This window comes from Bufo bufo, chromosome 4, assembly GCF_905171765.1.
Source record: "Bufo bufo chromosome 4, aBufBuf1.1, whole genome shotgun sequence".
Taxonomy (NCBI): Eukaryota; Metazoa; Chordata; class Amphibia; order Anura; family Bufonidae; genus Bufo; species Bufo bufo.
The window spans coordinates 307,014,345-307,026,794 of record NC_053392.1 but is presented as its reverse complement, the minus strand read 5'-3'; the positions used below and the strand labels follow the sequence as shown (position 1 = coordinate 307,026,794).

Below are 12,450 nucleotides of genomic sequence, written 5' to 3'. Positions count from 1 at the left end.
CCGGCGTCACGCAAAGGGAGGGAAATGGGAAGGCCCTGTCCAAGGGAGAGGGAAAGGTGGTGACCCCTGACTCACCTTGAGGCTGGCACCTGACTGCCCTGACGTCCCTAGACGGGTTCCTCACCCGTACGCCGATCAAGTGCCTAAACCCTGGCTTTCCCTAAGATGAGCCCTATGTAGTGAACGGGGCGGTGGGATCACTAGTCCGCACCACTGACACTAAAAGGAAAACACCAAGGAGAGGACAGACAACACAGACAAAACATATAATCCCAGGTGGGCGACCACAGCAGACAACAAAAGCCCAACAGGGATCCGGAGGGTAACGTTCTGGAACAACAACCAGGGAACACAGCTACACAGCTCCAGTGGGTCAGTATAGAAGTCCAGGCAGGAAGCTCTATATCTGGCAACCAGAGAAGTGAGAGATGGGAATATAAGGAGGTTGGGATTGCTGGACAAGAAACAGCTGAGGAGGAGAAGCTACGGATCCCTGAGTGAGCCAAAAAGGATTGCAAGGCAAACCCAGAAAGCTACCATTAAGAAACAGCACTGCCTTTAGACATAGAGCGCGCAGCCACCCGCTGCGACTTCCTGACCCCGGGTATAACGGAGTCAGACGTGGCTCCTGACACCCTCGTGACAGACAGGTTGCCAGGGAGCCCAGTGTCAGGGGCTCCGCTGGTAATGGCAGTAGGAGGAGGCAGCAGCAGCCAGCTACATCTGTGCGCACCGAGCCCGAACAGTCAGCACCACCCCATCTGACAGGAGGTCGGTGCGTAAGTCGTCTGTTTGGGTTTACTTCACCCTGGCAGCATATGATGTCACAATTGGAATTTGTAAGCTGCGCCATGCCAGCTTGAGGAGAGGGAGGTCTGTGGCTTGGCTGGGTACCACTGCCCTCACCCAGCACATGCGGGAGTGGGAACAGATGCAGGGTGGTCGTAGCAGCAGTGCCACCAGCAGTGTGCAGAGGACAGCAGCTCCTGCCACTGTCCTGCAGCCACCCCAACCACTTCCAACAAGGCATTCCCACTCCCCCACTCCCTCTCCTAGAGGTACTGGTACCGGCAGCCATACCTCTGCCTCAACTGCACCCTCCTCTATGTCCTCCAGTGCCGTCCGGCGCCAGCCGTTGGTTGCCACCGCTTTTGAACGTACCATGCCCTACGCCCCCAGTGATCGACGCGTGCGTTCACTCAATGGGCTCCTGGCAAGGGTTATCGCCCAACATCTGCTGCCCTTCAATCTTGTGGACAGCAATCCATTCAGGCAGATGTTGGAGCAAGCATAATCCAGATGGCGTGTCCCCAGCCGCCATTTCTTTGCCAGGATCGGCGTCCCTACCCTACACCAGCACATTGTGCAGAATGTAACCCTGTTGCTGAATCACGCTGTCAGTGACAGGGTGCATCTGACAATGGATGCTTGGGCTAGCAGACATGGTTAGGGACGATACATATGTTTTACTGCCCATTGGGTGTACCTCCGAGGCGCCGGGAAGGGATCAGCGGCATCTGACTTTGTGGTGCCACCCCAGGGTGTCCAGGGGAGAACTGCTGCTCTCCCCCTACAAGCCACTGTCTCCACGGCAGCTGAGCCCCCCAGCAAGCGTCACCGTAGCTACGCAAGTGTGGGGCGGGTCTGCTGCCAGGCCGTGCTCCAGCTTGTGAGCTTAGGAGAACGGAGACACACTGGACCTGATGTTCTGGCCGCACTACAGGCTCAAGGCCAGAAGTGGCAGACACCCCGCAGGCTAGAGGCAGGTATGGTTGTCTGTAACAACGGCAGCAACCTACTCGCCGCCCTCCATGCTGGCAGTCTCACACACGTGCCCTGCACGGCACATGTCCTCAACCTTGTTGTACAGAAGTTCCTCCAACCATACCAAGGGTTGAGTGACATTGTGCCAAGGGTACGGAGGATTGCCAGCCACTTCCGACGCTCCCCAACTGCTGCCGCGTCCCTGTCCAAACTGCAGCACAACAGCCTGCCCCCTCACAGGTTGATTGTAAGGACAGTGTGACGCGGTGGAACTCCACCCTCCACATGCTGGAGAGGTTGTGGGAGCAGCGACGGGCAGTGAGGGAATACCTGCTGGACCTAGGCACTCCAGGGCCATCACACCCACTCCCCTACATCACTAATGTGGAGTGGGGACAGATACAGCAGGTCTGCCACGTGTTGGCCCCATTTGAGCAGGCAACCAAGATGGTCAGCGGGGAGCATGTCAGTCTCAATGACGTGCTCCCCATAGTGTTCCTGCTGGACAGGATACTAGATCGCCTGCTCGAGGCTGGGGAGAGTACCTTGGTGGAGCAAGAAGAGACAGCAATGCTCCACCAGGACCAGGCCCAGGAAGAGAAGGAGGAGGAGGAAGAATTTGTCGACGTCCAGGAGTCTGGGCCTAGTCAGGAGGGAGAGCCGGTGCTGAGGGCACCGTTAGTCCGGGGGTGGGGCAGATCCCACCGGGAGCAGCAGCAACAGCAGCAGGAGGACCAAGAGGTCATGGTCCCGGGCAGCCATGAACAGTCACAGCGGACTGTCCTCTTCCCTATGGCTGCTCACATGCTGCGATGCCTCAGGAGGGACCCCAGGATCTGGAATATAAAGGAGAGGGAAGATTATTGGTTGGCCACCCTTTTAGACCCTTGCTGCAAGGGGAAACTGGAGCAGTTAGTTCATACCAGCCAGCCGTAGACAGGCCCGGATGGATCAACTGCGGGCCTGTCTGACCAAGCAGCTGGAGCAGGCAAACCCTTGGCCTCACGCTCCAGTTCTCTTCGCCCATCTCACCCAGCAGGTGGCTGGCACCAGCAGCACCAGCCAAGCAGGTGACCTTATGGGTGAGAAAAGGTCGTTCTACCAGTCTGCGCGACCCAGTAGCAGCAGCAGCAGTCACCACCAGCGGCTGGCCCACATGGTGGCAGACTACATGGGGTCCGTTGGTGCTTCCAACAGCATGAGCACCGATGACCCCATGGAGTACTGGGTTGTCAGGCTGGACACCTGCCGTGAGCTTGCTCAGTATGCGCTGGAGTTACTATCTTGCCCCCCTCTAGCATACTGTCTGAGCGGACATTCAGCGCCGCAGATGGGGTGGTCCCCGACAAGCGGACCCGTCTGTCCACTGACTCTGTGGACAGACTTACATTCATCAAAATGAACGAATCCTGGATCGGCAGTGACTTCTTGGCCCCCGCTGTCGGTTCAGGCCGTTGAAGGGTCCCTTGTCCATCCCTTTCCTTGTCTCTCCCTCCTAAACTCCGTTTTTTTTAATTTTTTTAAATTATTTATTGATCTATTTAATTATGTATAAATTAAATATTTTTAATTAAGAAATTTGTTAATTTTTTATTTATTTATGTCTATGATTAATGATTTATTTGTTTAATTATGAATTATTAAATGTATTTATTGATGTATATAATTATTTCTTTTTTTATTTAATGTTATTTAAAATATATTTTATGTTAGAATGTTTTGATATAGTTGCATATTTATTTATTTATTTATTTAAATCATGTAATTCTACATTAATTGATTGATACAGGTTAGAATTTTTTTATCTATTTAATTATTTATATATTTATAATTTAGTACATTTTTGTAATCATGTATTTTTTATATCATATAAATTTAATGAAATTAGAACTATTTTAAATATTAGTTTTTATCTTTATTTATTTTCATATTTATGTAATGATTAATTTGAGGTATAGTTTATACGTAATTTAATTTTAGAATTTATTGAATGGTTGTTATTTTATTACATTTAATTATCTATAGATTATTTTCTATATAGATTTAGTCTAAAAAATATTAATTTATTATTTGAATTAATGTAATTGGCACACAGCAATACACATGCCGCACACATCGGTCTGCTATCATTTTTCAAATCAGGTACATCAAGTCAGTAGCAGAACAGCCGGCCTAACCGTGTGATGAATCCTCCAAGCCAGAGGACAGTAGGAGTGGCGGTGTTTATCAGTGGCTATCCCATCCTCCTTTTGTCTGTGAGGAGTAATGGGTACTGCCGCTCTCCCCACCCATACACGATCATCACCGCACACACTTTGGGCTCCGGCCCACGGCAGGACCTATCCGTCCTGTGCCCGTCTGAGCACAGAAGGCAGTGATGAGCCAGCTTTCCTCGGCCACTCAGGCGCCGGGATTAGTTTACCTTCCCGTAGTTGAAGACTCTGCTGCTTTCCCCGACTGCTGGCGGTGTCCTAGGCTACAATGCGCATCCCGGATGATCGATTGCAGATCATGGTGCAGAATAAGACTTTAAATGCGAGGCTTGTCTACACCCGGGGGGGTAGTGTCACACAGCCCATGGCAGACTTCAGCGGGAAGGAGATGACAGGCAAAGTGGAGCACCTTCTCTATCATTCAGCAGAGCACATTTTGGAGTCTCTTGTGAAGGCACTATGTTTTCTGGAGTTACATAGAACTGCCATTAAACTTTCCCCGCATTACGAATGCAGCTGTGCATAATTTTTTATTTTTTTTGGAATATAAATTATTATTCCTTTAAGTTCAAGAAAAACATACAAACTGTAGTTTGTGTTGTCCCCTCATTGTTGGCACTTTTATATTCATCATGACCTGCTCTTATAGTAGGGTGCAGCGTTTCCTGACTTTCTGCCCAGCACTGTACTATTAGGTAGCAAAAAACAACCGTTCCCCTTGACAAAATCGCTCATGAACCGTGGTGCGATAGCTGATCTACTGAGCAGGTAGCCATATTAAATAAGGGCTTTGGGAGTTTTTTGCAAACACCTGCAGCCCCGATCGCTCCTATTGGCAGAATTTTCAGGATCGCAGGGAAAACTCAGATCCGATAGTATATTCTAACCCATGGTGACAGGGACGCTTGTCGGGGAGGAGTATGCTAACAACTGTACAGATTGGGGGGGAAAAAAGGTGAATATTCTGAATAACGAATATATTCGTTGTATTGCTATATATTTGTTTTTTAGAATATTCGTAATATTCTAAAACAAGAATATATAGTAATATAGCGAATATTCGCTAAATGCAAATATAGAGTAATTTAGCTAATATAGTGCTAGAATCTTTTTTTTTATAGTCTATTCGCTATCTTGCTATATATTCTTGTTTTAGAATATGACGAATATTCTTCAAATGAATATATAGCACTATATTTACTGCTATATATTCTTTTTTGATCAACTTTGCATTATGCGATTTTTACATTTAAGATTAATCACAATCGCGAAAATAATCTCAAATACGAATATTCGCGAATATGAAACTAATATTCTAGCGAATATTCGCGAAATATCGCAAATTCGAATATGGGACCTGCCGGTCATCACTATATATGGCAGGCCTCAATCAGTTGTAAGTTGAAGTTGGTATATCACCCTCAAGCAGTAATTTTGTGGACGCTGGTATATGGAAAACCTTTATCACTATTTTATGGAAGCTAATATATGGCAGGCCTCAATCAGTTGTTAGTTGTAGCAGGTATATCAAAACCCGCAATCTGTATTTTGTGGACGCAGGTATATGGAAAACCTCTATCACTATTTTGTGGAAGCTGATATATGGCAGGCCTCAATCAGTTGTTAGTTGAAGCTGGCATATCACCCTCAAGCAGTAATTTTGTGGACGTAGGTATATGGAAAACCTCTATCACTATTTTGTGGAAGCTGAAATATGGCAGACCTCAATCAATTGTTAGTTGAAGCTGGTATATCAACCTCAAGCAGTAATTTTGTGGATGCAGGTATATGAAAAACCTCAATCACTATTTTGTGGAAGCTGATAGATCGCAGCCCTCAATCAGTATTTTTTGGAAGCATACAAATGCACTATAATATACTTTCTATGTTAGAAAGTATATTATAAGTATATCACACCCCTCTGTGTATCACACCTATCGATAGCACAACGTTATCACTCCTTAAAAGGACTTTTGTGGCCCTATTAGTTAGCATTTGGTGTCACTAAGTTCCTAACAGCCTGTCCCTGCTCCAAAATGCAACCTCTCCCTACACTGGCAAAACACATAATGTAAAATGGCTGCCAGATCGGGTTCCGTTATAGGGTTGGGATGTGTCCATGTGCTGAAACTTCTCAATTGGCTGTCCTATCCCACATGATGGATGTGTCACGGGTCAAAGTTCGGTGCAATGCAAAAGAATATGGCGCGCGCGGACATCGCCATATGTTCGCATGTTCGGCGGATCGCGAACAAGCAAAGTTCGCCACAAACTGACCGCCGGGCGAACGCAAGGCCATCACTAGCAGACAGTACTCGATGATGATGATGATGTAGCTGATCGCACTTGGGAGCCGGGTGACGAAGAGGCTTCATCATCGGGAGAAGAGGGTGGCAGCTTGCCTGTGAGCCAGCAAGTCACTGTGGGCGGGAGTCAGCAGCGTGGCAGCAGTGGGAGGTCGGTAGCCAAAAGCGCCTAGGGTAGATGACCCACTTTGCGGGAGCCTACCTGCCCGGGAAGGAGGCAGCCGCAGTAACAGTCAGTCACTGAGTAGTGTTGGGGGTAAAAATCACCTACTCGGCGGTGTAGCAGTTTTTTTCTTAAGCCGCCGGAGGAGGTGAACGTGGCCATTTGTAGAATCTGTGGGCAGAGGGTGAACCGTGGCCAGGGTGCCAATGTTGGCACTATGGTTCTGGGTCAACATATGCAGCATCACTATAAAGTGTCCTGGGAGAACCGTGGTTCCGATGTGGTGGTCCAGCCTGCCGCAGCAACTGATGCGTTACCCAGTTGCATGCACCCAGTTTCAGCCAGTCAAGGCTCCACCACCAGAGACAACAGTATGCATGCACCCATCCAATGGCGCAGAAGCTAAACTTCTGTCCATGTTGCTGGTGCTGCAGTCCATCCCTTTCCAATTGGTGGACTCTGCACATTTTAGAGAACTGATGGCTTGTGCCGAGCCAAGGTAGAGAGTCCCAAGCCATCATTTATTTTCCAAAAAGGCAGTACCAGCCCTGCACACACAAGTAGAACAGATGGTGAGCCAGTCCTTGAGCCTGTCGGTGTCTGCCATAATGCACGTCATTGCCGACATGTGGAGCTGTAACTACGGTCAGGGACAGTACAAGTCCTTTACTGCCCACTTGGTTGCTGCACAGCCACACCAGCAACTTGGCCAGGTGACGCCGCTTCTGCCTCCACGTTGCCACGCCGTTGGTCCAGCGACAATGTCCGCCTCCTCATCCTCCACCTTGTCCTCAGCCTCCACTGCAGGGACAATGCACAGTGCTCCTCCAGCATCCCACATGTGCAGGGCACGGCGCTGTCACTCTGTTCTGTACCTCGTTTGCCTGGGCGAACGGAGTCACACAGGGGAGGAACTGCTCCATGTCCTTCAGCAAGAAATCAAATCTTGGCTTTCTCCAAGACCACTCAAAATCAAAACCATGGTGACCGACAACGGGAAAAACATTGTGTCGGCGTCAAGGAGGGCTGAGCCATGCGCACTGCATGGCACATGTGTTCAATCTTGTTGTCAAGCGGTTCCTGAAGTTTTCCACCCATCTGCAAGACATCCTAAAAATGGCCAGGAAACTTTGCATGCACTTCAGCCACTCGTAGACCACAAACACACCCTCCTCGAGTTGCAGTGGCAGAGCGGCATCCCCCAACATAGGCTGATATGCGACGTTTCCACCCATTGGAATTCCACCCTCCATAAGTTGGACCGACTGTACGAACAGAGAAAGGCCTTCATTCATATTTTAAAAGCTCTAGCCTTGATAAGATCTATTTTCTCTCCACCATCTTCTTCAGCAGGAGTTCCTAACACTGTGATCTAAGAAATGGCAAATAGTATTGATCGTGAATATTCTAATTGCGAATATTGGCACTTTGAGAATTCGCGAATATTTAGAATATAGTGCTATTCAGTAGCATAGCTATCAGGGAAGCAGGGGAAGCGACTGCTTCGGGGCCCCAGAGCAGTACTGAATGTTTTCATTAGATCTAGGGCTGCCCCTACTCACAACTGCTGCACTTTATAGAAGCAGATGCCACTTACAGCAGCAGTGCTAGAGCTCCTCCCACTGAAGGTCCTTACTCAGTGAGGAGCAATACAGTATAATTGCCGGCTTCTCCTCAGGCTGGTATCCGCAATACTGGCACCCCACTTGCCACTACTGCTTTCTGTTTTCTATTGGCTGGCAGCTTACTATGACATCAGCTTCCAGCCAATAGCAGAACTTTATGGGATCAAGTCCCACCCACCAGTGTGAAGCTACTGTAGAGCAGGCTGGCTGCTCCAGCACACAGAGCTCTAGAATGCCTGCCCCCCCATATGTCTGAACCCCCATAGTAGGTTAATGATTAACCCTTCCACTGCTGTCCCTGGATGGCACAGAGGGGTCATGGCACCTACTTCTCCAGGCTGCCTATGAGGACCAGACATCAGCTGTCTACATGAAAGGTAAGTGTCTGTGTGTATGTGGTGAGTGCATATGTGAGTGTGTCCATGTATGTTGTGAGTGTATGTATGAGTGTGTCCATGTATGTGGTGAGTGCGTGTATGAGTGCGTCCATGTATGCGGTGAGTGCGTGTATGAGCGCATCCAAGTATGTGGTGAGTGCCTGTATGAGTGCGTCCATGTATGTAGTGAGTGCGTTTATGAGTGTGTCCATGTATGTGGTGAGTGCCTGAATGAGTGCGTCCTTGTATGTGGTGAGTGCGTGTATAGGTGCGCCCATTAAGTTGGGGCGGGGTCCTGCACAAAAATTTGCTGTGGGGCCAAGTCAGTTCTAGCTACGCCCCTGTGCTATATCTTCGTAATCGCGAATATTCTAGATTTTTTTTTTATCAGTACCCATGATCCCTCACTGCTTCTTGCTTGTGGGCCAATGAGAAGGCTGCAATATCTTTGACTTTAGGAGTAGTGATGATCGCAAATTTTCATATCACAAATTTTTATCGCAAATTTTCACAATCAAGAAAATAACGAGATCACGAATTCTCGAATATATGATGAATATTCGCCCAAAAATTTGTGAAATATCGTGAATTTGAATATTGCCCCTGACGCTCGTCACTGATGGCAAACATCTGCATAAATATAAACCTAGAATTCTAAGTTGTAATAGTAATGAAAGAACTAATATATGTGCATATAACTGGTAACCACATACTGTAGTAATGTCTTTAATAGATCAGAATATGGAATTAGTATAAGTAGTCAGAATCTTTAAACGCTTCCAGACTGGGCCATTTACCCCCTTCCTGGCCAGGCCTAATTTTATTTCAAGACACGGAGGCTCTTATTGCATCATCTTTCTTTACTGAAAGCCACAGCAGCAAAGAAAAACTGAAAACAAATTTACATATTACCATAGCAACCGTCCCTCCCACCTTAGCCCTGTATATAATGTCCACAAGCCCCTAACACTTCCTCTTTCTTTGCTGCTGCCACAGAGATAAGTACCTGTTTTGTCTAGCAGCATATTTCTGATTTATTGTATGGTATATGTATATATATTTTGTTGATCTTATTCGTTTGGGTGCCCACACTTTCTTATTGGGGCACTTAGATTTATTTGTCTACAGGCATTTCAGTATCTTTCCCCTATTTTAGGTGCTGTTATTCTGTCTCCCTTTCCCTCCCTGTGAGGGGGGAGGGAAATATTTTGCTGTCCTGCCACAATAGCTGGGATCTGAGGGGGCTTATTGATTCTTCTTTCTGGGACACACACTCTCTTTTCCTCTCTCCCCTTCACTTACCCGGTGGGGGGGGGGGGGAATCCGAGCTCTCTCTCTGCTTTGTCATCCTCTTGCAGCCGCTTGCTAGCTTAGTCCCGTAGTCTCGCGGGATCTCGGCCGGCCACGAGATTTCGGCGGCCATTTTGTAGTAGCCTATCTCTTGTTTTTCTATCCATCTGCCTATTACCTTTTCCCTCTGGTTTTTCTTCTTGTTCCGATTTTGGCCACGCCCCCTCCCTGCTTCTCAGTGTGGTGTTCCTGCTCTCTCCCTGCTCCTTCTCACTGCTGGGTGACTACCCACTGTGAGTTTTTCTCTCCTTCCCTCAGGTTAGGTGTGTTATCCCCTGGGATTTACTGCCCCTCATTGTATTATAGGCCTGATAGTGAATCATTAACACTGCAATGATGTCTCATCCCTCTGGTCATACCCCTTCACAGAGCTTGGAAGCAGGCAGAGACTCCGACTCCTCACCTAATCCTGCACCTGGTGGCTCCACTTTTTCTGCGGATGCTTTCCAGCGTTCTGTCTCTGAGGCTATCATGGCCGCTATGGGCTCCGTTACCACGTCCCTTACCAAATCCATCTCGGATGCCCTCTATGCTCGCCCTACTGTCTTCAGTGACACGGCGCAGCCCGATTTACCTGTACCTCACGCCTCCAGAACAAACTTGATTGGTGAGTCCAATGCCACCCCTGAGAGCGCGACCTCGCGCAAGAGAGCCTCATCCCGCCAGGCAGAACGGGCGAGGAATTGGAAGTGCACCAGAGCACAAACTGAGTTAGAGATCGACTCTGATGTCGACTCTGAGGAGGAGGTTAGATGTGAGGATATGGATTACCCTGATGGAGATCTGTCTGATTATGCCCCGGCCGATCCTATTTCGGCTCCCATCCCGACGCCTCCTGGCGTTTCATCTGCGGATGTTTTTCAAGGACCATCTGGTGTCTTAACCGACCCTCTAGGGGATCCCCTTTTTGACCCTGACAGTCTCCACCACCCCAGATCCGCCGAATGGCTCCCGCTTGATCACGTAGCCCAATACCTGGAGGCACGTGTACGTTGCCCTCTGTCTAAGGAGGCGCGTAACAAGCTGAAGGCCGAGTGCCCTAGACCCATTATTGCAAACAAGGTCTGCGAGACCCCAACTGTGGACCCCAAAATGGTCCAGTTTTTAGCAAAATCTGGGTGGAACCCTAGAAGGGGTTTGGAATCGTCCCTTAAAGCGTGCCAGGACAAGCTCCTGGACGTCTTTGGTCCGTTGACAAAAATTTTTGAGATGGCGGAAATCGCCAGAGAGGCTAATACGCCCATAGATCCGGAAGAACTCCGGGGATGGGCCCAGCGAGCCATATGTATTGCGGGCAATGCCAATAGTTCCCTGTCGATAGAACGGCGTAAAGCTATTCTGTTCAAAATTGAACCAAAACTAGTCAATCTTGCCCTTACTGAGGCCGCAGGTGAAGCACAGGGTCTTTTGTTTGGAGAGCCCTTCATTAAGAACATGGGCAGATTCGTGGGTGCCTTTACTGCTCTGGACAAGGCACAGTCGTCCATGAGGAGAGTGTTCCAGAGCCGTTTTTCCTCAAGGGCCGGCAGTTACAGGGGCCGTTCGGCCGGCCGCTCTTCATTCCACGCCCGTGGTTCGGGTAGAGGCTCCTACGGTCAAAGACCTTTCTCTCAGCGACCCTCCTTCCAGGACTCCAGGCAGTCGCAAAGTTTCTTCCCGTCCCGAGGTGCACCTAGCCGCAGGCCTTTCAGAGGAGGTTCCGGATTCCGTCGTCCCCTTGGTAAGTCTCCCTCATCTTCCTTTTTCTCCAGTTTGTGTAGGGGGCAGACTCCAACTTTTTTCTCAGGCCTGGGAGTCGATCACATCAGACGGTTGGGTTCTATCCACAATACGGGGATTCCAGATAGAACTGGTCCAGGTCCCACATCATATCCCGTTTCCCCCTCCTATCCCATCCTCCGGGGCCACGTCTCAGGCCATAGACAAGGAACTAACAGAACTCTTTCACAAGAACGCCATCGAGCAGGTCCCATTCTCTTCAGTGGGCCTGCTCAGCAGTATCTTCCTCGTACAGAAGAAAGGGGGACAGATGCGCCCCGTCATAAATCTCAAACCCTTGAACAGATTTGTGCGCTACAGGCACTTCAAGATGGAGGGTATTCACCTCCTCAGGGATCTGCTCCTCAAGGGAGATTGGATGGTGAAATTAGATCTGAAGGACGCCTATCTCACCGTACCAGTCGCTGTTCCCTCCAGGGACCTTCTCTGTTTCCATTGGAAAGGGCAGATATGGCGTTTCTCTTGCCTCCCCTTCGGCCTGTCGTCGGCCCCTTGGTGCTTCACCAAGCTTATGCGTCCGGTAGTCGCTTGGCTCCGCAGTCGCGGAATCAGGTTGATCATCTACCTGGACGATATACTTCTAATGGATCAGGATCCTTCTGTTCTTCTTTCTCAGTTGCAAGTGACGATGGATCTTCTATCTCGATTGGGTTTCCTCATCAACCACGAGAAGTCTTTATTGACTCCCTCCAGAGTTATGGAATTCCTCGGTTTCTCAGTGGATTCCGTCTCGGAGACTCTCAGCCTTCCCCAGTCAAAACTCCGGTCCATCCGCAAAGAACTACGCAAGACGTTGGTTACCCCCCGTATTACACTTCGCCATCTGGCTCGGATCATAGGACTCCTCTCCTCTTCAATTCAGGCGGTGTTTCC

General features: G+C 49.0%; 1 protein-coding gene across 1 annotated transcript in view; it reads right to left on the bottom strand.

Moving 5' to 3' along the window:
- LOC120999186 (peptidase M20 domain-containing protein 2-like) overlaps positions 1–12,450 on the bottom strand; it is a 220,623-nt gene that overhangs the window by 185,804 nt on the left and 22,369 nt on the right. The gene's annotated exons all lie outside the window — the stretch shown is intronic.